Here is a 22,122-nt window from a genome sequence, read left to right as displayed (position 1 = left end):
GGGGAACAGTTAAGAAGTTTTTGCAGTTGATCAGGTGAGAGATGATGGTGCTTCAACAAGGAGGGGGCTGTGAGAATGAGAGGTGGGCGCTTTCTCAAAAATGATGTAGGGTGTGGAATCAACAGGTGGAAGGCAGGCGAGAAGGAGGGTAAAGGGTGAAGCTCAGGTGTGTGGCTTGAGCAACTGGATGGAGACTGATCCTGCTCACCTGCTCAGGAAGGGCAGGGGGAGAACATTTAGGGAAGACAATGCATTCAGTTTGGGAGTCCCCAGATTTTAGGGGCCTGTAGAACATCAAAGGGGAGAAGTTCAGAGGACATTCGGATCTGAATCTATGGCTCCAGTGTTTAGGAGAGTCTGGTTGGTAGTGTTAACTGGGGAGTCATGAAGGTATAGATGGTATTCGAAGTCATGACTATGGAAAGTTGAATTAAAAAAAAATCCCTGCTCTTGAGTAGTTAAAAGTCTAGTGAGGGTGTGGGGGCTAGGCATAAAAAAAATATTAGAATTCCAAGTGACTGGTGTAACACTGAAGAATGTATCGGGTTCTGTGGAGGTACAAAGCCTGGAGAACCGGCGAAAGCTTGATGGCAGAGGGCAAGGCTGAGTGAGGGGTAGGAGAGTCAGGGAAGGGCAGGCCACGTGGAAGGAAGAGAAGGTGCAAAGGCATGCAGGTGGAAATGCAGCCTTGCCCAGCCAGTCTCAGTTCTGGAGCGCTTCAGGGTGCCCTTCCGAGAGGAGGGGCCGCAGCTGCACCGGAGGCTTGAGGAAACACCTGTACTCAGCATCTCGGCCGTGCGCTCTAAGCAGGAGAGCGGCTTTATGTGGCTGAAGGGTTTAGGATAAGACTGTTGTTGTTAAGTCGCTCAGTCGTGTTTGACTCTTTGCAACCCCATGGACTGCAGCACCCCAGGCTTCCCTGTCCTTTACTGTCTCCAGGAGTTTGCTCAGACTCATGTCCATGGAGTTAATGATGCCATCCAACCATCTCATCTTTGGCTGTCCCCTTCTCCTGCCCTCAATCTTTCCCAGGATCAAGGTCTTTTCCAATGGCTCAGCTCTTCGCATCAGGTGGCCAAAGTATTAGAGCTTCAGCTTCAGCATCAGTCTTTCCAATGACTATTCAGGGTTGATTTCCTTTAGGATTGATTGATTTGATCTTGCTGTCCAGGGGACTCTCAAGGATCTTCTCCAGCACCACAGTTCGAAAGCATCAGTTCTTTGGCACTCAGCCTTCTTTATGGTCCAACTCTCATATCTGTACATGACTACTGGAAAAACCATGGCTTTGACTATATGGACCTTTGTCAGCTTTTGAATGTGATGTGTCTGCTTTCTAATATGCTGTCTAGGTTTGTGAGGATAAGATGACATCTTTAAAATATGTGAAACTTTTTTTTAATCATGGAAGTTTTCAAACATACAAAAAAGTAGAGAAAATAATACAGTGAATTCACATGTATTTATCATCCAGTTTCAGTAATTATTAACATTCTGCCAATCTTTGTTTATTCACTCATTTCTTTCTCTTTTGATTTATTGTTGTTTAGTTGCTAAGTTGTGTCTGACTCTTTGCAACCCCATAGAATGTAGCCTGCTGAACTCTTCTGTCCATGGGATTCTCCAGGCAAGCACACTGAAGTGGGTTGCTATTTCCTTCTCCAGGGGATCTTTCTGACCCAATGATTAAATCCATGTCTCCTATATTGGCAGAGAGATTCTTTACTTAGCTACCAGGGAAGCCTTCTTTTCTAATTACTGGAGTATTGTTGTAAATTTTCTACTATGGAGAAAGACTGTGGAGAGTGTGATGAACCATCACATACCCATTACCTAATCCCAGGAAACATCAACCCAAGGTTATTCTCTGATCTGATTACTCCTCTACAGTCACATCATTTCATCTGTAAATACTTAAATGAATACATCTCGGATAAGGACTTAAAAATATAACTGCAATATCATTATCATAAAATGAAACTTTATAAACAAAACAAAATTAAAACTTTATAAGGTAGCATTTAACAAGCTTTGGAGAGGTTTTGGTAAAGCTGGAAAATCCTATGACTATGCACAAATGTGCTTCAGGAGCACTTTGGGATGTTCAGGTTGGTATAAATCTGATTCCTTCAACCAGAGCACACTGGATAAGCCAGGATTGGAGGTGTGGGTGTGCACCTCTCTTGGGGAGAAGGAGTCAGAGTGAATTTAGGGAAATGTCAGGGTTACCAGTAGGAGGCGGGTTCAGAGGTCAGCAACCTGTGGGGCCAGAAGATGCTCTGAGGGGCGAGGGAAGCCCCCTCAGTCCTACCAGTGTCCTTGGCAGGCAGGAGGCATCCGTCAAAGGAGAGAAACTGGGAGAAGAAGGGATGGAGCAGGAGGGGGTGGGAGGAGAGAGAGGGTCTGATATTGAGAAAGAAAAAGAGGAAGGGGAGAGCAAAACTAGATAGTGACTGAACACCCACAGCATGCCAGGCGTGGGGTGCTGCCTCTGCCCCTCCAGCTTCCAGGAGGGACTCCCCAGACCTCTTTGGTCTCTTGCTCATCCCTTTAGTGAGTTACTCTGTCACTGGAGGGAGGTTCGGGGCAGGTATGAATGTCTCTATAAGGGGAGAGGGCTCTGTGTGTTTGGCAGCAGGGCTCCACCAGCGCCCAGGGTGGGGGATGGGGGCCTGGCACCAGAGCCTTGGCAGAGCCGAGGAGGTGCTGTCTGCAGGATGGCATCCGCCAAAGCTGGGAGAAGGAAGGCTGCACAAACGAAGGGGCGGATCCTCTTCTCGGAGGGGGGCCGCGAGGCAGCAGTCTCCCCAGGCTTGTTGGGCCCGGGGCCCAGGAGGCGGGGGATGCGGTTGAAAGCCTGCTCCCATGCGGGGCAAGGCCTCTTTGGTTTTGACTTTGAGCGCCCCTTCTAGGAGGGCAGGAGCTTAGCGGGGGTGTGGGGAGGGTGACCTGGGTAAACAAGAGAGCCTCGGGTTTGGGTGAGTCCGCCCTTAGAGTATTCTGAATCTCCCCCGCTAAATCCCCACCGCCAGTGCGGACGCGGGACTGGGGGTGGCCCTGGGCGCGGCTGCGGCGGGTGCGGTCTCCTCCAACCTCCTCCCAGCTGGAGACGCTGCGGGTGATGCCATTGGGAGAGAGGGGAATTTCGAGGCCAGAGTGTGCCTTCCTCGAGCTCCCTGGGGGAAAGGGCGATGCTTTGCAATTCTCTCAGCTAGGTCCTCGTCTTCCAAACCCGGTGGAAGTTCCCCCAGGAGCACAGAGACGGGGATTCCTCAACGGCAGGTTGGCGGTGGACACCACCCAGAGCGCACTTTTGCAGAGTGCTTCCTTCTGGTACATCTGGGATGGACTGCGAGAGGCCTTGGTACTTGAAGCGGCTGACGCAGGGAAATCTCCTTCTGCCCTTTCTCACTGGATAAAGCACAGGCTGGAGGAGAGCTGCGTGGATCAGAATCTGCACAGCTCGGCCAGTGGCCACATGAGGTCCAGGAGATGAAGTCAACAACAGTGTGGCTTCTGGGTGATGCTGGTGAACATGTAGCAAAAGGCAGTAGACTGAATCAATCTGATCCAGGGACTTGTCTTCCTCTGCCAATAGTAATAATCAACACACTGAGTTCTTCTTGGGTGCTGGGAACTGTTCTGCTAAGCATTTTTCTAATGTATCTCGTGTATGTTCTGAACATGCATTATCTCATTTCATAACATTATTCCTGATTTTACAGATAAGGAATCTGAGCCACTAAGAGATGACATCACTTGGTCAAGGTCACAGAGCTTCTGGGGCCAGCTTTCTGTTTTGCCTTTGTGAAGAACAGGGAACATGCCTTGCACTTCTCTGAAGGAAAAACAAGCTGATGTCAGGGATTCTTTCAAGAAAGCGAATTTCAGGGCCATTGCTGAGATCACCACCCATTCAGCAAATGTCCCGAATGCTGAATGCTCTTCTATGTCAAAGCACTTGGCGTAACTGCTGTTCCCCATAATGACCTGCAACCACCCAGGAAAGGTTATGTTCTCCAACTCTGTTTAATAAGGTGGGGGAGCAAGTAACAAGTTTTGAAAAGGTCTCCATCAAACCCAAATGACCAAAGTTAAACACTTAAAGGAATTAACCCCCCTCTTTGAAAAGCTTGGCTAGTCTGGCACTTCATTCTAAAGGATGCTTCATTTTAAATGCTGTCCCCTCTGGAAGGTCTCTGCTCTGCTGTCACCAGGGTTGCTGTTGCATGTGTGGAACAGGAATGAACAGTGTCTCTCCGCTATTTCCCCATCAATGACTCCCGGAAGATGGTGGGGACCACGTGGTGAAGTTCTCTTTCTTCCACCCATCTTAGTCTGAAATTCCCCCAAAGCTAGGGGCCCTGCAGTCGAGCCGGTAGTTTCCCCAGCAGTTGCCCTGGCATCTTGCCCCCTGTACACAAAGCAATCACTGTTGCAGAAAATGAGGGTCCTGTGACCGTTTGGCACCAACCCCTGCCTGGCATTTGCGTGGGAGAAGGAACTTTTTCTCCCTGACAATGGATTCTGATCACAAACCAGGTCCCTTTCAGAGAAACAGCTTCCAGAGAATGACTTTGCCTAGAGGTAAGAACTAAGTGGTAGAACAGAAGTGACTTCCTATGGAGGCCTGTTCATCTCACTGAGACATGAGTGAAGGCTGGGAAGGCCCCATACAGCTTTCTACCTTCCATCCTGACTGCTCTCAATTCTCACCCAAAAAGGTTGAAACCTTTTTTCAAACTGTGGCATATCTGGTCTCTGGTCTCTGTGATGTACACCCTGTGGTTGGTTAGTGGTCTAGAATTTTAGCCTTACCTCTAAATGCAGATGTAATGATCCTTCCTTACAGATAGCGTTTCCCTGGGTTGCTTTACTAAGAAATTAACAACAGTATAATGCCATTAACTAAACTACAGATTATCTTTGGATTTCCCCAGTTTTCCTACTAATGTCTTGTTTTTTTTTTTTCTGTTCCAAGATACCATATTACATTTAGTTGTCAAGTCTCTTCTGGTCTGTGCACATATCTCCTATGTTTTTTTATTTTTCATGACCTTGACACTTTCAGGTGTTTTACTGAATGTGCCTCGGTTTGGGTTTGTCTGAGGTTTTCTCATGATTAGACCAGGGTTGTGGATTTTCTAGAAGAACACCACAGAGGTGAAGTACCCTTGCTTTTCACACCATATCAGGAGGTACATGACACCAATATGACTAATCAGTGGTGAGGCTACCCTTGATCATATGGATAAGGTGACTTATTCTTAAGTTTTCTCCACTGTAAAGTGACTATTTTTTTCCTTTCTAGATTCTACTTAATGGAAGTGAATCACCATGTCCAGCCCACATTCAAAGGGAAGGGAATGAAGCTCCATTCCCTTGAGGAGGGAGAATCCACATGTATATTTTGGAATTCTATAAAGAAGATTTGTCTCTTTTCCATAACTTATTTATTCATGGCATGGACTCATGGATATTTATTTTATTCTTTGAATGATAACCCAATACTTTCTCAAACCATTGCAGTTTTAGCCATTGAGAACCTTAAGTGTGACTCTTGTGCCCTTTCACATGTTCCCCATTTTTTCCCCCATTTCTTTACTTTCTGGTACTATATGATGCTTCAGGCTTACTATGTATTTTCCCTGCTCCAGCCCAAGAATCAGTTCTTCCTCTGAAGCACCATGGTTACTTTTATTTAGAATGGTATTTAGAAACCAAATTCTGAACTCCTGGTGTGCTTTTTGCTACAGGGGTGTCATTTGCTTCTGTACCTTCTTGGTGGACAGAGTTAGGAAATACATACATACACTTACCTGTGCATATACACATATCTTCATTTATTTCTGTGTCTATAAGTATACATACCCATATATATGTATATATATGCATTCATACTTACCTATGCATATGTTCGTATCTGTATTTATTTCTGTATCTATCTGCATGCATACTTAAGTAAAAATGAATTCATACTGATATCTCCACTCTGATCCAGCACTGCAAGATTCATTCTAGCATTCCCTCTCTCTTCATCATCACTTCTTTCTCTGACAGTAAGGAACCTGGCTCCCATTGTCTGTAAATTAAATACTTGTTTGATTAACTCTATTATACATGTAGTTTCAGAATGGCTAATCCATATCCCTATGAAAAACAAAATTTTGACTAGAATTCTGTCTTTGTACTGGTTGGTTTTTTTTTTTTTTTGTGTGTGTGTTTAACCTTATGGACTCCAATCAATGCATCATTTCCCAAAGTTGTTGAGGTCAGCTCTTTTTTTTTCCCTTCTTGATCCCATCTTAATATTTTCAAAGTGTTTCCACATCTGGCTTTATCTTTGATTACATCATTACTGTTGTATAAGGGAAGAAGAAGCCATGACATGTGGAGTTTGCATTGGTTTCTCTGGTCATGTGATCAGTCGGATTCATGATTAGAACTTGGTTCTTCAGGCTTTGCTATACTTTCTGTGGAGCTGCTTTTGCAAGATGGGCCTGGGCTGCAAAGACAGCTGTTACATGGCATGTCTAGTAGAAGGAGAAGTATGACTGAACAGCTTGTCTCTTCGTTGGTCTAGCAGAGCTATCAGGTATCAGGGGAAAGGAAGCTTAGAGATCTCATGGCTCTAACTAATTCCCTGCCAGATGGGGAAACTGAGGCCCAGAGGGATGATGTGACTTGCTCAAGATGAACTCACTGGTGTGAGACATGATGGGGACAGGAGTCGGGGCTCTAATTCCCATGTCTGTGCTGTTCTCACCACTTTGTGAGAAGAGGTCTGCAGAAAGAAGCCCTGTGAAATTATTTATACAGAGTTGAGAGAATTCACCACTGTTTCCTGAATAGAGAGGTAGATCCAGGAAGATTCCTTCATACGTTGTGCATCCTGAAATGGGGGGAGAGTTGGTTAACAAATGACTAGAGGGTCTGGAAATTTGGTCCCTACCGGTCACACAGTAGTGACTGCATCCAAAAGTGCCCACTTGAGGGATCTTGTACATTCCAGAGCTACCATTTTTAATTAGTGTCATCTCCTCTCTTAATTGTCATCCCCCTTCTACCTAAAATGCTGAGGAGAGTAGTGTCTGTCCTGCCCAGGTCATGGGGTTATTTTAAGGCTCCCTACCTAACTGGAAGGAAGGAATCAAACCTTTTTCTTTACTGATTGCTGTTTTCCTATTCTCCAACACAGTACATGGAGCACAACAAGAATTCAATGAGTATTTATTGAATGAATGAAGGATCATATGAGATGCTTCGGGTAAAAGTACTTTGTTATCTCTAACACACTGTATAGACATGAGGAAATGTTAGTGGCATTCACTAATGCTCTGACATTGGGTAAGTGGCTCAACCTCTCTGGACGTCAGGGACCCCACTTGCAATATAAGAAGCTCCAGGCTGGGACTTCCCTGGTGGTGCAGTGGTTAAGAATCCATCTGCCACTGCAGGGGCACAGGTTCCATTCCTAGTCCAGGAAGATCCCACATGCCTGGGGGCAACTAAGCCTGTGTGCTATAACTAGCAGGCTATACCGAGCCTGCTTTCTAGAGCCCACAAGCAGCAACTGCTGAAGCCTGTGTGATCTGGACCCCATGCTACAACAAGAGAAGCCACAGCATTGAGAAGCCCCATGCACATCAACTAGAGCTAGACTGTGTGAAGCAACAAAGACCCAGTGCAGCAAAAAATAAAATAACAAATAAATAAAAAAGATGCTCCAGGCTCATCTTGTATTTGAATTAAGCCAGATGATCTCTATGGTCCCTTTCATATCTGTACTTCTGTAATTTCTGTGTTTATTGTTATTATAAAGAGCCTTGTGAGATTTCCAGATTGCTTTGGGATAATAGAGTACCACATCCTGTCATGGGCTAGAGCAAAGCTGACAAGCTGATTTCTTTTTTCTGTGTGAATTCCAGTTGATTGGTAGTGGCAGCCCGGGATACAGTGCGAGAAAGACTCTGAAGGTCTATGGTATAGCATTATAATAATTGATTAGTGATGTCTGTCATGGGCACAGAATACAAAGCAGTGGCAAGCATGCCAAATATCTGCCATCTCCAATCTAAAGTTCAAAACAGCAGCTGCCCTGAAATTTCTGGGAGCAATGTTATTTTTCTTTGATTTTTGCATGATAATGGAGAGACTACTTGGGTAAGGCCAGGGCTTCCTGGAGGTAAACCCAGAGCTCTACAGACTTGTAGTAAATCACCTTTCTGCCTTTCATTGCCTTTTCTTTTTATTTATTAGGCAAATAAAAAAATTAAAGTGATTGACTAATTCCTTGTTAAGAAATAAAAATCCAGACTCAGTCTTTACCATTCTGATACTCAAACAGCTGCATACACTCTGCTCTCAAGGAAAATGAGAATGTCAAATGACATAAAAATTCTACACATGAACATAAAACCATTCCTCCAATAAGTATACGAACACTTATAATGTGCCAAGAAGGCCCAGGTGATGCATTATGCTGAAAACAGAGATAATATCTTTAGGAATATGGCCTTTCCCCCTTGGAATTTGGTGGTCAAATCACTGACTGGTCACTATGTGTGCATCCGTGAGTTTTCTGAATGTAACTCTTACTACCATACTGATAAGGAAATAAGTTTTGGGTCTGACTCCCAGAATTCCTGAAGGAAATATACGAATAAGGCTCCTTAACTCTCTCATTGCACATGGGAGACCCTGCCAGCCATGGAAGAACCTTTACAGTCCTCAGGTACTATCCTGTTGTTCAATGTACTTTAAAAAAATAAACTAATTTATTTTTGGCTGCCCTGAGTTTTTGTTGCTGAACAAAGGCCACTCCCTAGTTGTGGTGTACAGGCTTCTCACTGTGGTGGCTTCTCTTATTGAGGAGCGCAGGCTCTAGAGGGTGGCCTCAGTAGTTGTGATGCTTGGGCTTAGTTGCCCTGTGGCATGTGAAATCTCCCTGGACCAGGGATCGAACCCATGTCCCCTGCATTGGCAGACAGATTCTATACCACTGGACCACCAGGGAAGTCCCGCACTGTTCTTTTGGACCACAAGGATGCTGTGAAGATAAGGATGTTCCCATTCTTCCTTGTCTACCTGGAAGTGTAGAGAGGCCTCTGCATCTTGGCCTGGGGGTCATGTGTATTGATACCCACCTGTCGTTGTTTCATGGCTGTGCAGAAACGTGTCACAGCGGAGGAGTGCCATGCCAGTCTCCAGCCCCTCTCCTCCCTCTCGGGTGGTCCTCATGGGCTGTGGCAACATCAGCTTCTAGTTCCCCTCCCTCAAGTTTGGTCTTTCTCCACTGTCCAGGCAGTTCCTGAAAAGGCTGCACAAACTGAGTGAGTGATTACTTCAAGACTTGAAATAGCTTTTTTCCTGTCCCAGATATGACACAGTCACTTCCCCAGTAGAGCCATCACTCCAAGAGGAACAGGATGTCCTTGTCACCAAGCCAAGAGGGTCACATGATCAGACAGTCAGGGGCCTCTGGGGACCTCGTTTCTCTTTAAGCTGTTGGCCAGGACTTGTCCACAAAAGCCTCTCTGACAGACCCTGGCAAGCCATTCGGAACCTATCCTCTTATGGGGTTTTAGTCCAGAGTATTTCTCTAGGGGATAAAATAAGTGTTTGATGAATGAACACTAGAAGGACAACAGGGGAGAATTCCTGTGCAGGATCTGTGGTGACCACATGGAAATAAAGTCAGCGTGCTTGTGTTTCTGCAGTAGAAGAATTGGGTACTCCCCATAAACCGGCATTCTTGTTCCCTGCGGTACCCTTCAAGGAGACCATAAATTTTGAGCAGGAGGCTAAACTTCCTCACTGGGGAGTTCTTGGTCTGGTCTGGAGCTGGCTGGAGTAGAGAGTGGGAAGCAGAGTGAGGAAAGGGTTGCCTTAAAATTCAGGGTCAGACAGAGGAGAAAAGGCATTTATGAAGGTTGACCCCCCAACCCTAACCTCAGCTCCAGATCCCCAAACCTCGCAGACACATGGTCAAGTTAATTGGGAAGTCACCAGGCGCTCCAGGGGAAACTATGATTTAGGCAGCTGTGTAAGAGCAAGGGTGAGGGAGCTGAAAAAGGTCTTCCAGAGGCCCCAGAAGGGGAAAATGAGCTGAGTCAGAAGCCAGCAAGAGGAACCCGAGCTAGAGGAACTTGGTCTGTAGATTCAGACGCAGCCTCACACTGGGGGAAAGATTTGGGGTTTTGCTTTTATTTTTTTAAATCTTGAATTTCTGGTGCTATAAAAATCTTTGAGAGAGGCAAAAGTGACTTTATGTTTATTTAGTGAAAGCTTCCAATCAACTAAAAGTCACCTTTGGGGTAAAAGAAATAATCTCCAATCAAACCAGGATAAACATACAGAATCCAAGCAGATTTTCCCCAAGGCCACCTGGTCTTGCTGGTCAACCTGCCTCCTCCCTCCAAGAGCAGAATAGTAGATAATTCCAACAGCTCCAGGGCTTTTTGACCTCTAGAAGAATTGGGGCTGGCCATCATCCAGGAGAGGTCACGTAACTCCGATTATTGCCTGGAAAGTGGGAAAGTCACTGGGCCTCGCCCATCAGAGTGCACAGTTGCAGAACACAGAGTTCACTCTAGCTGGTTTAAGCAGGAAGGAGTTTATCTGAGGACATCGGGAAGCCGGTGGAATTGTCAGAAGGGCTGGAGGACCAGGTTCTCAGCTGAGCCTCTGGGAACAGCTCCTGGATTACAGCTTGCAGGGTTGGGTTGGCAGAGAGCAGTTGCCACTGCCAGCCACAGAACCAGGCTTGTCTCTGCTGCAGGCAGGGTGTGGCCATGAGCCTCCACTTCCAGAAACCTGCCACCATGTGGGCCCCCAAAATATACGCCTGCACTCCTCCTGTGTCCTCAGCTGACTTCCAAACCAAAGTCTCTTGCAGGTGCATCTAAGTGACAAAATCTAAGCCACATATCTATACCCAGGAAGGTGAGAAATGTCTACACACTTACACACACACTCAGCATGAATATCCTTAAATGTGGCTATATCATGCGAAGCCTTTTGAGAAGTCAGAAAAGGCAGATATCCGCTACCAGGGGTCTGTGAGCTGTAGCTTGGGGTGCTCAGGAAATGGTTGAGCCCTGCTGTGTGGGTGAAGGGACAGATTCCCTGGTGGGCCTCCTTCGGCAGCATTCTGGTCTGTTGGTCTCAGGCAAAACAGAGAAGTAAGAAGTACTTGCCTTCTGGGCTCTTCATACGACCAACCCAAACTGTCATCACCATTTATTTAGTTTTAAGACACTTTCAAAAAGAGATTTGAGTCAACCTGGGTTTTGTTTTGCATAATGCAGGACTAGTCCATTCTGGGCATTGTGAAAGACACAGTTACACACAAGGCTTCTAGTCTTGATGGGGAGCCAGGAAAACGCACTCGCACCATTGTTACGGAAATAGCCACGTTATGAAAACCACTACCTGAATGAGGCAGAGCTGTAGCTTGGGCTGGTCAGTACGGCTTTTTGGAAGAGATGGGAGTGGAGCTGGTCCTAGAACAATGGCTAGGGTTTAAATAGGCAGTCTTGGAGGATGGAAGTGAGGTGAGTGATGCTCAGAGGGGGTGGGGTATATGTATATGAAGGAAATCTAGGGATTTCTTTGACTGTCCACTGGTTAGGATTCTGAGCTTCCGCTGCAGGGGGCTTGGGTTTGATCCCAGACCGGGGAACTAAGATCCTGCATGCCTCATGCTGTGGCCAAAAAGTTAAAAAATGGAGATCCAGTCAGTTACAAGTCTGGAGGCAGTGAAGGATGTGAGTAGAAGAACAGCAGAAGGTAACAATAGATACTTGAATTGGGCCATGTTTTAGAGAATCTTGATTGCTCCATGCATTAGTCAGGGCTATTTTTAGCTTTAAGTGATAGAAATACAACACGAATTAACTTACTCGGGAATAAAAGGGAATGTATTGTTCCATCTAATTAAAAAGTCCAAGGGCATGAGTTTGAGACACGGCTAGATCCAAATATTTAGACGATCTCATCAGGACTCTGTTCCTCAGCTCTGGGTTTGTCTGTATTGCTTTCATTTTCCAGCAGGCTTTCTCCTTTTGGTGGTCCCTGGCAACCCCAGGCTTCCATCATCTCAGTTTAGAAATCTCTTGCCCAATATTTCTAGCAGAATTCTCAGGGCTGAGGTTTGTCGACTGGCTCAGCCCAGGTCATGAGCAATCCCTCCCCATCCCTACTAGAACTATAAACTTGACCAAGGGAAGCTGGGGTCTCTCACTGACCAGATCTAGGCCATGGCATGAGAGGGCAAATCCCCCTCCACCCCAACCACTGGAAGGATGTTCACCTACAGCAGATGCTGTGGGTTCCTCATCCTTATTTCCTTGGTCCTTACCCATTTCAGTGGATGCTGGCTCAATTTCCATTTGTTAACACCTGCATCTCTTTAGCTGTAGCTTTTCTCTGACCACCAGAAACCACTTGTACACTTTCAAGACAGGCCAGAGTGCCAGGGAATTAATATCCCCTGGTTGAGCAGTCCTCAACCAATTGCTGATGGAATTAGTGTATAAATGCCACATTTATATTTAAATGATATTTAAAATGTATAAGTAGTAGAAGTGTGCCAATTTTAAGGAGGAAGAAACTGTAGGGGCGCTAATTCACATCTTCTGAGGTCCAATTCAGCAGGAAAGAGAGAACCACTCCCTCCCCACAAGTCTAGGTCTGATGCTCATTGGTTTATATGGGTTCCCACGTGCCCTTGGTCCAGTGGCCGTGGTGAAGAGGATGGAGCATGCGGGTGGGTTGAGAACCCAGACCCTGTGCTCCACTCTGGAGCCAGGAGAGGCCTCCCTCTGAGATGCTGTCACTGAGAGTGGGGGAGCAGGTTCTCCAGGGGAATCAAGGTACCATTCCTGAAAATAGCCTGAATAGAAGCTAGGTGGTAAACACAGCAGGTGTTTCCCCAGAGTCAGTGCTCTTCCAGAAGGCTGAAGGTGTCTGTTAGGCTCCCCAATTCCTGGTCCTCTAGTACAGGAATGTACTATTAGTGGCCTTTGGTTCTCAGGTCCTTGGGTAGGCGTGCAGTCACCTCGGCACCAGAGAGGTGAAAAGGTCGAGTCTGCTAAGGGATAAGGGATAAGTCTGATAAGGGATGCAGCCTGGGATCTGTAGCAAACATTTCTGAGGCCACTGTGTGTACCAGGCTCTGTGCTAAGTGCTTTCCCAGATTGTCACATTTTATCAGCCTCATGGCTACCGCAAGGTAGATGCCATGACTAATTTCCCCATGGCAGAGGAGGAAACTGAGGCTCACGGAGGCCACGTAACTTTCCCACTCAGGGACACATGGCAGTACGCATGAGACTAAGAACTTGATCTGAATGGTTGGGTTTTTAAGACTCCCAAAGGCTTATCATCCTGGGGAAACTGAGGCAGCATCTGGGTGACCCTGGCTGTTGGGGCAGGAACACCAGCCCTCCTCTCCTCCAACCTGAAGGGGACTTGATGCTGGTTTTAAGCGCTGGAGACAGTCTTTAACAGGCAGCGCTTCAGGACAATAACTCCTTTGCAGAAGGTGAGGGAGGGGCTTCTGGAAAGTTCATTCAGACAACATCAAACTCTCTTTAAGGTAGATGGATGGTTAATAATAGCCTCCCTCCTGCTCCCCTCCCTGCCACCCCCTACTCTGCATTCAGGCACAGCCCCATATCAGTGAACATCCTATTCTAGACTCAGCCCCATCACCTCTGGGAGTGCTGGAGGCTCTTGTTCTGTGGCCTCCTTACCCGGGGGCACTCCAGTCTGGATGGAAGCCTCCCACCCGCTCACCTTACTTTGTTTTTGTCATGGCACATGATATACTGTTAACGTATTAGCTGCCTCCCTCTATGGAATGAGCTTCCCTAGTGGCTCAGATGATAAAGAATCTGCCTGCAATGCAGGAGACCCAGGTTCAATCCCTGTGTCAGGAAGATCCCTTGGAGAAGGGATTGGCTACACACTCCAGTATTCTTGCCTGGAGAATTCCATGGATAGAGGAGCCTGGTGGGATGCAGTCCATGGGGTCACAGAGAGTTGGACAGGACTGAGCAACTAACAAGTAGTGGAATGGAAGCTCCAGAGGAACAGGATTTTATTTGTTCAGAGTTATCTTCCTAGAGCCTAGAACAGTATTTGGCACAGAGAAGCTATTAATAAATATTTGTTGAAGGCATGCCTGTTTCCCTGGCACTGTGCCTCGTTCTGCCCGTGCATTATCTCATAGAATCCTCAAAAGCCTATGGGTTTGCCCACACTGGGCCCTTGAACCAATGTCAGCAGATAAAGAAGTAGCTCCGGGCCCCCTACACCACCCCTGCTTCTGTTCTTCTACGGGGACCTGGGTGTCAGGAACCCTCAAGACAGGTCAACCAGACTTCACAGACAGTGAAATTCACAAGGCCGGGTGTTTGGGGCTTCCACCCTGGCTGCTCTTAATGGCAGCGCCTGATGCCAGCACCTTCACGCCTTCCTCGGTGTGAAAGTCTTCGGGGTATAGGGCAATCACACCTCCCAGAAACTTCTTTTCAGAAATTAGCAACAAAGCAAAGAGGAAAGAGCTAGCTATCCAAGTCAGAGCTGGAGGGACTTTGCTGCCTGTTGACCCTGGGGAGGACCATCTCAAGACAGTGGGGGTGGGGAGCGGGCTTGGAGTGGGGGAAAAAAGAGGCTATCTCGGCCTCCTTTCTCCTCTGCTCTTATTGCTAACCCCCACCGCCTTGGATCAGCAGGAATGAGGGCTTTGGCCTGGTCAGCATTACCCCACGGATGGCCCAGTGGGCCTCTTGAGACAAACAGCAAATTTCTCCATGTCATACCCCCAGAGCTAATAGCCTCCGCTCCATATGTAATGTATTTAAAGCTTGGGAGTCAGGACTTCCCTGGTGGTCCAGTGGCTAAGACTCTGAGCTCCCAATGCAGGGGGCCTGGGTTCGATCCTGGGGTCAGGGAAGCAGACTCACCTGCCCCAACTAAAGATCTCACATGCCATAATGAAGATGGAAAGATACTACATGCCGCAACCAAGACCTGGCACAGCCAAATAAATAATTAAAAAAAACGAAACAAAAAACAAAAAACACCAAAAGCTTGGAAGGCAAACAGCAGCCTAGGGTGGCTCACAAGACTTCTGGGGTACGTGTTCATGGTTCTGGAAAGGCTAGAGCACTGCCCTGCCTGCAGAGTGGCCCCCTTTTCCACATTTTGGCTGTGGTCGCCTTTCCTCTGGCCTGATCCCCCATTCACTGTTCATTTTCAATAAGCTTCCTCTCATTCAAAGGCTACCTGCCTTTTGGTTCATTGACAAGTGCACAACAAATGCTTATTGAAGACTACCTAGATGCGAAGTCAGACCCACAACAGTGGGCAAGATGGACAAAACCCCAGCCTTCTCGGGTCTTCCAATCCAGTGGCAGAACCATTCATTCAGCCCACAACGCAGGCCTAGTTCTGGGTTCTTAGCTACCCTGGTTTAGCCTCTAGATGCCTTTGGCAGAAACGCATCCATAACGCGTTAGCATGATAACAATGTAACTCAACCCTCCAGAGGATCCCTGCCAGGCACGCACCTCACCCAGCTCTCCTCTCTTCCCCTTTAATCCCGGAGGCTGCATTTCTGGGCTAGAAACATCAGGATTTAGGAGGGGCTATTTTGACTGTTGTGCAGCCAAGACTGCAGCCGGCGAACATTCCCAGGGTCTGCCCAGCGCCCGTGGCTCCAGGAGGTTGGAGGAAGCCAGAGGAAGGATTCCTCCTCACCCTGGCCTCACACTTGCTGTCTCTGGGCCTGCAGGGGTCAGCGCTGGCAGGTGAGAACACCCCCAGCTCCTCCCGCGGTGGGTGAGCATCATGCCGTGAATTTGCTGTGTGGTTTGGACCCGCTTGCCGAGTTTTCTGCCTTTTGTTATGATACCATCAGCTGTTCCCTCATAGTTTCAGGGTATGCACAGCGCTCTGTTTATACTCGGCAGCACGGAGTTCTGTGAGTTTGTGTACACAGGAGGCCACCAAATGTCTGGAGAGAGAGGGGGGTAGGCAAGAGTGTGCAGACGTTCGTCTGAGTAACAGTGGGATTCAGTTCTTACCTAGGACCTCTCAGAGGTCCCAGCTTTGGCACTGGTGCTCCAGGGCCTGTGTGGATGCAATGACAGTCTGAAGTGACCTGGGACTGGTCAAGGGGGGAAGTCACGGACATTCAGCACAGAAGGACTCTTTGATGTGACTCTGGTCTGACCCTGCCCTGTCACAGCGTAGCAGCCTGAGGTTCAGACACGCGAGATAACTTCCCCAAGGTCACCTGGTCAGTAGAAGAGCTGGTCTGGAACTGAGGATGCCTGCCTTTTAGTTTACTGCTTTTTTACCCTCCATTTTATCCTAAACCCATCAATAGTAATTTAATTTCATATAGTCTACATTTTCATGAGCAAAAGTATGAGCAACATTTTTTTTTGGTAAGAGGTTTAAATATTCCCAGGAGTCTGCAAAGAAAAGAATACAACTCATTTCAATGTCTGGGTCACTTGCCAAGGGAGACAGTGCAAGCCCAAGCTCCCAAGTACAAGTCTTAATGTAACAAACCTGAGCCTGTGGTCACAGTCAGTGTTTTCACACCTGACCCAACCCTCGGAAGTCTTTGTGCGGATGTATGTGTATACCTGTGTATACAGGTGTATACCTGTGTATATGTGTATGTATATATATATGTATACCTGTGTGGATGTGTGCACATGTGTGTGCACACTATCAAGGGATTTTTGTTGCAATGGTTTTTGTCGCACTGATATCGCAAATAAATTTCTGGAACAACTCATCACTTCTAGAAGTGACCATTTCTGGAATAATCTGTCCTTCTTCATATGCTCAGGCATGATTCATTGCTAGTGGTGGTCAGTGATCCTGATTCATGCTTTTGGTACATGTGGGTGATGCTGAATAGGAAGTACCTGACTTTCTATACCAGAAGTTCAATTATAAAGTGGTTATGGGAACTGGGAGTACATTTTCTTATAAAAACAATATTATATATGGCTATGTGGTTTAGTTAATCCTTGAAACTTGTTTAACTTCATATATATTTGAAATCCTGCCCATTTGGAATTAATGCAAGTATGAAACACTACTTTTTCACCGTCCATGCTTTTAAATAGAAGAACTATAAAACCAAATAAGAATTCATTTTTAATTATCATGAATGTTGGTGGTAAGGGTGAACAATTTTACTAGAAGTATAGGTAGACTTTGTGAGAATTATAGGTGGGACGTTTAGATATCCTAAGGGTTTGGGGTGTTGGGGTGTTGATGATGGTCCTGGTTTTGAGTATGTTTAATTTGACTTTTATACCTATGGCTTTCTCTTCTTTCTGTAAGGCATTATTGTTGTTGCTATTGAGTTGCTGAGTAGTGTCTGACTCTCTGCGGTCCCACGAACTGTAGACTGCCAGGCTCCTCTGTTCATGGGATTTCCCAGGTAAGAATACTGTAGTGGGTTGCCATTTCCTTCTCCAGGGGATTTTCCCCACCCAGGAATCTGAGTCTCCTGCATCGGCAGGCAGATTCTTTACCACTGAGCCACCAAGGAAGCCCCAAAGCATTATTAGCTACACTGTTTAAGATGATTAGACATGGGTTTTGGGCTTTTGCTGACAAATGGAATAAAGTGAAGAGAAAAAGAGGGGAAACATTGTTCCTCTTGAGATCACTAGGTAGGAGTTGGAAGAGAGCGGACAAATAAACTGCCTTGCTATGTGAGCAGTGACATCCCACTGTGTGCGGGTCCCCTGGCACTTATTTTGGTGAGGGAGGTGGGGTGAGGTGGAAGGAGCAAGGGAAAGGTGATGTACAGCCTACCGACATGGCTCCAACGTAATGGTCAGTGGTGATGCCTGATAGCCCAGAGCCCTGAACTCTCCCTGTGTCTGATGTGAGTGAGTCACCCTGAATTACCATGAGAGCACCATTCTGGAAGCCCAGTTCCATGAAAAACCTACCCTGCTAGCCAGCAGGGGTGATCTACATTCACTGATGTCCTCCCCAACCTGGACCCAGCCAAAACTCCAGGACAGCTCCAGAGACGTGAATTCTGGAACCCCTCAGGATATCTGATCAACCCATATGTTTGGGGCGTGAGAAGATAGGGTGGGCAGAGGGACTGATCTTGTGCTTAGTCGCTTAGTTGTATCCGACTCTTTGTGATGCCATGGACTGTAACCCGCCAGGCTCCTCTGGCCATGGGGATTCTCCAGGCAAGAATACTGGAGTGAGTTGCCATGCCCTCTGCCAGGGGATCTTCCCAACCCAGGGATTGAACTTGAGTGTCCCACATTGCAGGTGGATTCTTTACTGTCTGAGCCACCAGGGAAGCCCCAAGAGGGACTGGAGAACACCCCAAAGAGAAGATGTGGGATCTGGGACAAAAGAGAGGATCATGACCTCTACTTGTCTAAAGCAGTACTGCATGAGAAAGTTGTTCTGAGAATGGCCCAACTAGACCTTGAATGGATGGTAAATGGGGCAAAGGAGAGAATTTGACATTGTAAGTCTTCCCTGTAAGAGAAGACAAAGGATGACAAGGATGAGGTGTGGTCGCTTCCCACCAGGGACATTGACCCTACTCCTGACGTGGCTCAAGTTAAAGCAAATAGAGTGATGTTTAACTATCATCACAAGTGCTGGTTAGAAGGAAAGGATCCGTAAACTCATTGTGCTTACAATGCTTACAAATGCTTGGTTTAAAGAAATAAAACTTGATGAGGATGGTCTGGTTTTCACAGTCTATGTGTTCTCCCAGTTCTTAAAATCTCTCCTTGAACAACACAGGCTGTGGATCTGAACCATGTGCTTTTGGTCTCCAGAAATGATTTTTAATAAACTCAGATTTCTTAAGAAGTCATCAGCCTACACAAAAATGTTTTAAGAGAAAGATTTATGGAATTCCTTGTCATATCTATGGTAAGAATGCTGTTTTCTTTATGAGGATCAATGGAAGACATTTTTGGTGGGTCTTTGTTCTAGAAATAGTTGTTTTTCTCCTAAACACCTGCTTTTATTCTATGGATGTTATAGATCATATAACTGACCATGTCTCCCTGCTTTCTGTTTATATTTAAATATGAAGCAGTCTTGAGCCAGAGTACAAACCTTCACAACCTGCAAAACTGAAAATTCACCCTTAGCATCTTCATCTTCTGTTTCTTTCCCTTAAATTTTTTTCTTATATACCCACTGTTTTGCTTTCATTATATTGCATGTAATATTTAAAAGTCATCTTAAATTATCCTGAGAGCAAGGTGGTTAAATAAACACAAAGGTGGTGAAGGGGTGCTAGCTCGTGCGAGTCCATTTGCTGACTGTGGTTGGGTGGCTTGAACAACAGGCTATTCATAAGGACAGGAAATTTGCAAGACTGATGTTAGAAACTGGAAGTACCTGCACTATTTATAGTTGCATTTTTAAACAAATTCTTGAATCTGAGCAGTGAATATGTGCTATTCTAACTGGAAAGGTAATTATCAAATTCCTTAGTAGTCACTTGGCCATGGTATAGAAGTAACTTGACGCTCCGCTCAGGAGAACAGGAGGCTGGTGATTTCTTTCATCTAAGCAGCACTGTTTTCTTTTTAAGGTTAATTCCATTCAAAGATCAAAGTCCAAATACTTAATCAAAACCACTGATTTTTCAAATCCACAGCCAATCTTGGACTAGATTTGCAACCACCAAATACTGAAGAAAGCAAAGCGAAATGAAACCAGGCCATTACAAAATACGCAGTGTATCGAACATATTTTTTCCCACTAGTTAGCATCTGACATTGAACTCTGTTGCTCTCCAAATTCTCTTTCTCTCTTTTTTTTGGGGGGGGGATTAAGACAGACCTTGGTACCCCATCCTTTAAGTCACAGCTATCAGGACAATGGAGAGAGGGGTAAGAGTAGAAGTGGGGTGTAGAATTAGGAGGGGTTTGATGGCTGCAAGTCAGTCCACTTAGTTTCTGTACTGGGTGAGCCCACTGCCAGTTTCACTGAGAAGATACGTGCAGGGACTTCTCTGGTGGTCCAGTGGCTAAGACTCCATGCTCCCAGTGCTGGGGGGCCCAGGTTCAATCCCTGATCAGGGAACTAGGTCTCACATGCCACAAGAAAGATCCTGCAAGCCACAATTAAGGTCTGGCACAGACAAATAAATAAATTAATATATATATTTAAAAGTATTCATCCAGGTTTTAAAAAAAAGTGAAGACGTGCAGATGAGGGCTTTCATCATTGAAAAAGGGTCACGATTGGCAGACGTCTTTACAGTAACCCTTTTTCTGTCTACAATCCTGGGAATGGGGGTGCAAGAGCCACGGTTGGTCATGCTGGCTGAAAAGTCATTGATGTTGGAGGTTTCGTGGAGTCCAGTTAGGCGCCAGGCATTGTTGAGGTCCCCCTTGGGATCGTAGGCTCAGCTGCATGTACCGCTGGCTCAGTTTCCCAATGGCCTCCTCAAGGTGCTTCTGATCATTCTCTCTCATGGCCTTGGTGCTGAAGTTGGTGTGGCACCCGGCTCCATTCCAGGTCCCAGGAATGGGCTTTAGGATCAAAGGTTGCTGTCATTCCAAAGTCTTCATATACATGGTGCAAGATGAAATGATCCACCCACAGATGTCCCACGTCCATTCCTTCACAGGGTTTTATCTGGAATTGCCATGAGCAGCCACGATCTTGGCACTCCATCCTCAAAATCTTGACGCCTGGTGGTGAACCTGTATGATATCCCCGCCATAATCTTTGCTCCCTCACTACAGTCGTATGGATCTTGGGGCCCAAAGAAGCAGTTGGAAGGCCAACCCAAGGGGTACTCCTCTGTGCCCATGAGAATATATTCCTGCTTTGATCCAAACGGAAGTGCTGGTTGCTCACCATATCTGTGTTCTGTTTACAGGGATGCCTTCCATGGGTCTCTGCAGCCTTTTGGTTGTACTTGAAAACTTCACAGAACCCCAACTGGTAGTCCTTGTATAACGGGTCCTGAAACATGGCAGCAGTGATAAGATACCTGTCCCTGTTGGAACTTCAGACTGAAAAGTAATAGAGCCATCAAAATGCCCCTGGGGCAACTCATCTGGCGCTGTCCATCCAGATATGCATAGCTTGGGCTTTCTCACCCCGAGGCAGGGACATGCCCACCTGATGGATGTCTTTGTTTCAGTGGGAGCTTGCTGAGGCTGCCATGGTGGGAGGTGTCCTGGGTGGCAGGGCAGGTCGGCAAGGAGAATGAAGTGCAGGGGGAGAGGCCAGGAGACTGGGGGTGCTGCACACACACTGCTCTTCTCCCATCCTCAGCGCTGCCAAAATCATCCCTTCCTTCTTGACTGGGCAAAGAAACAAACTGAGGCTAGAAATGGTTTGAATGGGGGTAAAGGGAGGGTGTTTATTTCTGAAATCTCTCTCTCAGTCTAAGTGTTCCTTCCATTTCTCTCTGTGTCATCTGGTCTCGGGAGGAAATGATGATGAGCCTACCTGCTTCCAGATGGCACAAGTAGTGGGTACCATCTGGACCCAGTGGCACGTGGCATCCTCTGTACTGTGGTGATGATGGCGCATGGACCCAGTGGCACATGGCATCCTCTGTACTGTGCTGATGATGGCGCATGGACCCAGTGGCACGTGGCATCCTCTGTACTGTGGTGATGACGGCGCATGGACCCAGTGGCACGTGGCATCCTCTGTACTCGGTGATGACGGCGCATGGACCCAGTGGCACGTGGCATCCTCTGTACTGTGGTGATGATGGCGCATGGACCCAGTGGCACGTGGCATCCTCTGTACTCGGTGATGACGGCGCATGGACCCAGTGGCACGTGGCATCCTCTGTACTGTGGTGATGACGGCGCATGGACCCAGTGGCACGTGGCATCCTCTGTACTGTGGTGATGACGGCGCATGGACCCAGTGGCACGTGGCATCCTCTGTACTCGGTGATGACGGCGCATGGACCCAGTGGCACGTGGCATCCTCTGTACTGTGGTGATGATGGCGCATGGACCCAGTGGCACGTGGCATCCTCTGTACTCTGGTGATGACGGCGCATGGACCCAGTGGCACGTGGCATCCTCTGTACTGTGGTGATGACGG

At 46.9% G+C, this 22,122-nt stretch overlaps 1 pseudogene; it reads right to left on the bottom strand.

Annotated features, from left to right (window-relative positions):
* Positions 1-702: 702 nt before the first annotated feature.
* LOC122705078 lies at positions 703-21,219 on the bottom strand (annotated as a pseudogene).
* Between the last annotated feature and the right edge of the window lie 903 nt (positions 21,220-22,122).

The sequence above is a fragment of the Cervus elaphus genome, chromosome 12 (assembly GCF_910594005.1).
Source record: "Cervus elaphus chromosome 12, mCerEla1.1, whole genome shotgun sequence".
Classification (NCBI taxonomy): domain Eukaryota; kingdom Metazoa; phylum Chordata; class Mammalia; order Artiodactyla; family Cervidae; genus Cervus; species Cervus elaphus.
The sequence above is the reverse complement of the archived record's forward strand: the minus strand, read 5'-3'. Positions and strand labels throughout refer to the sequence as shown.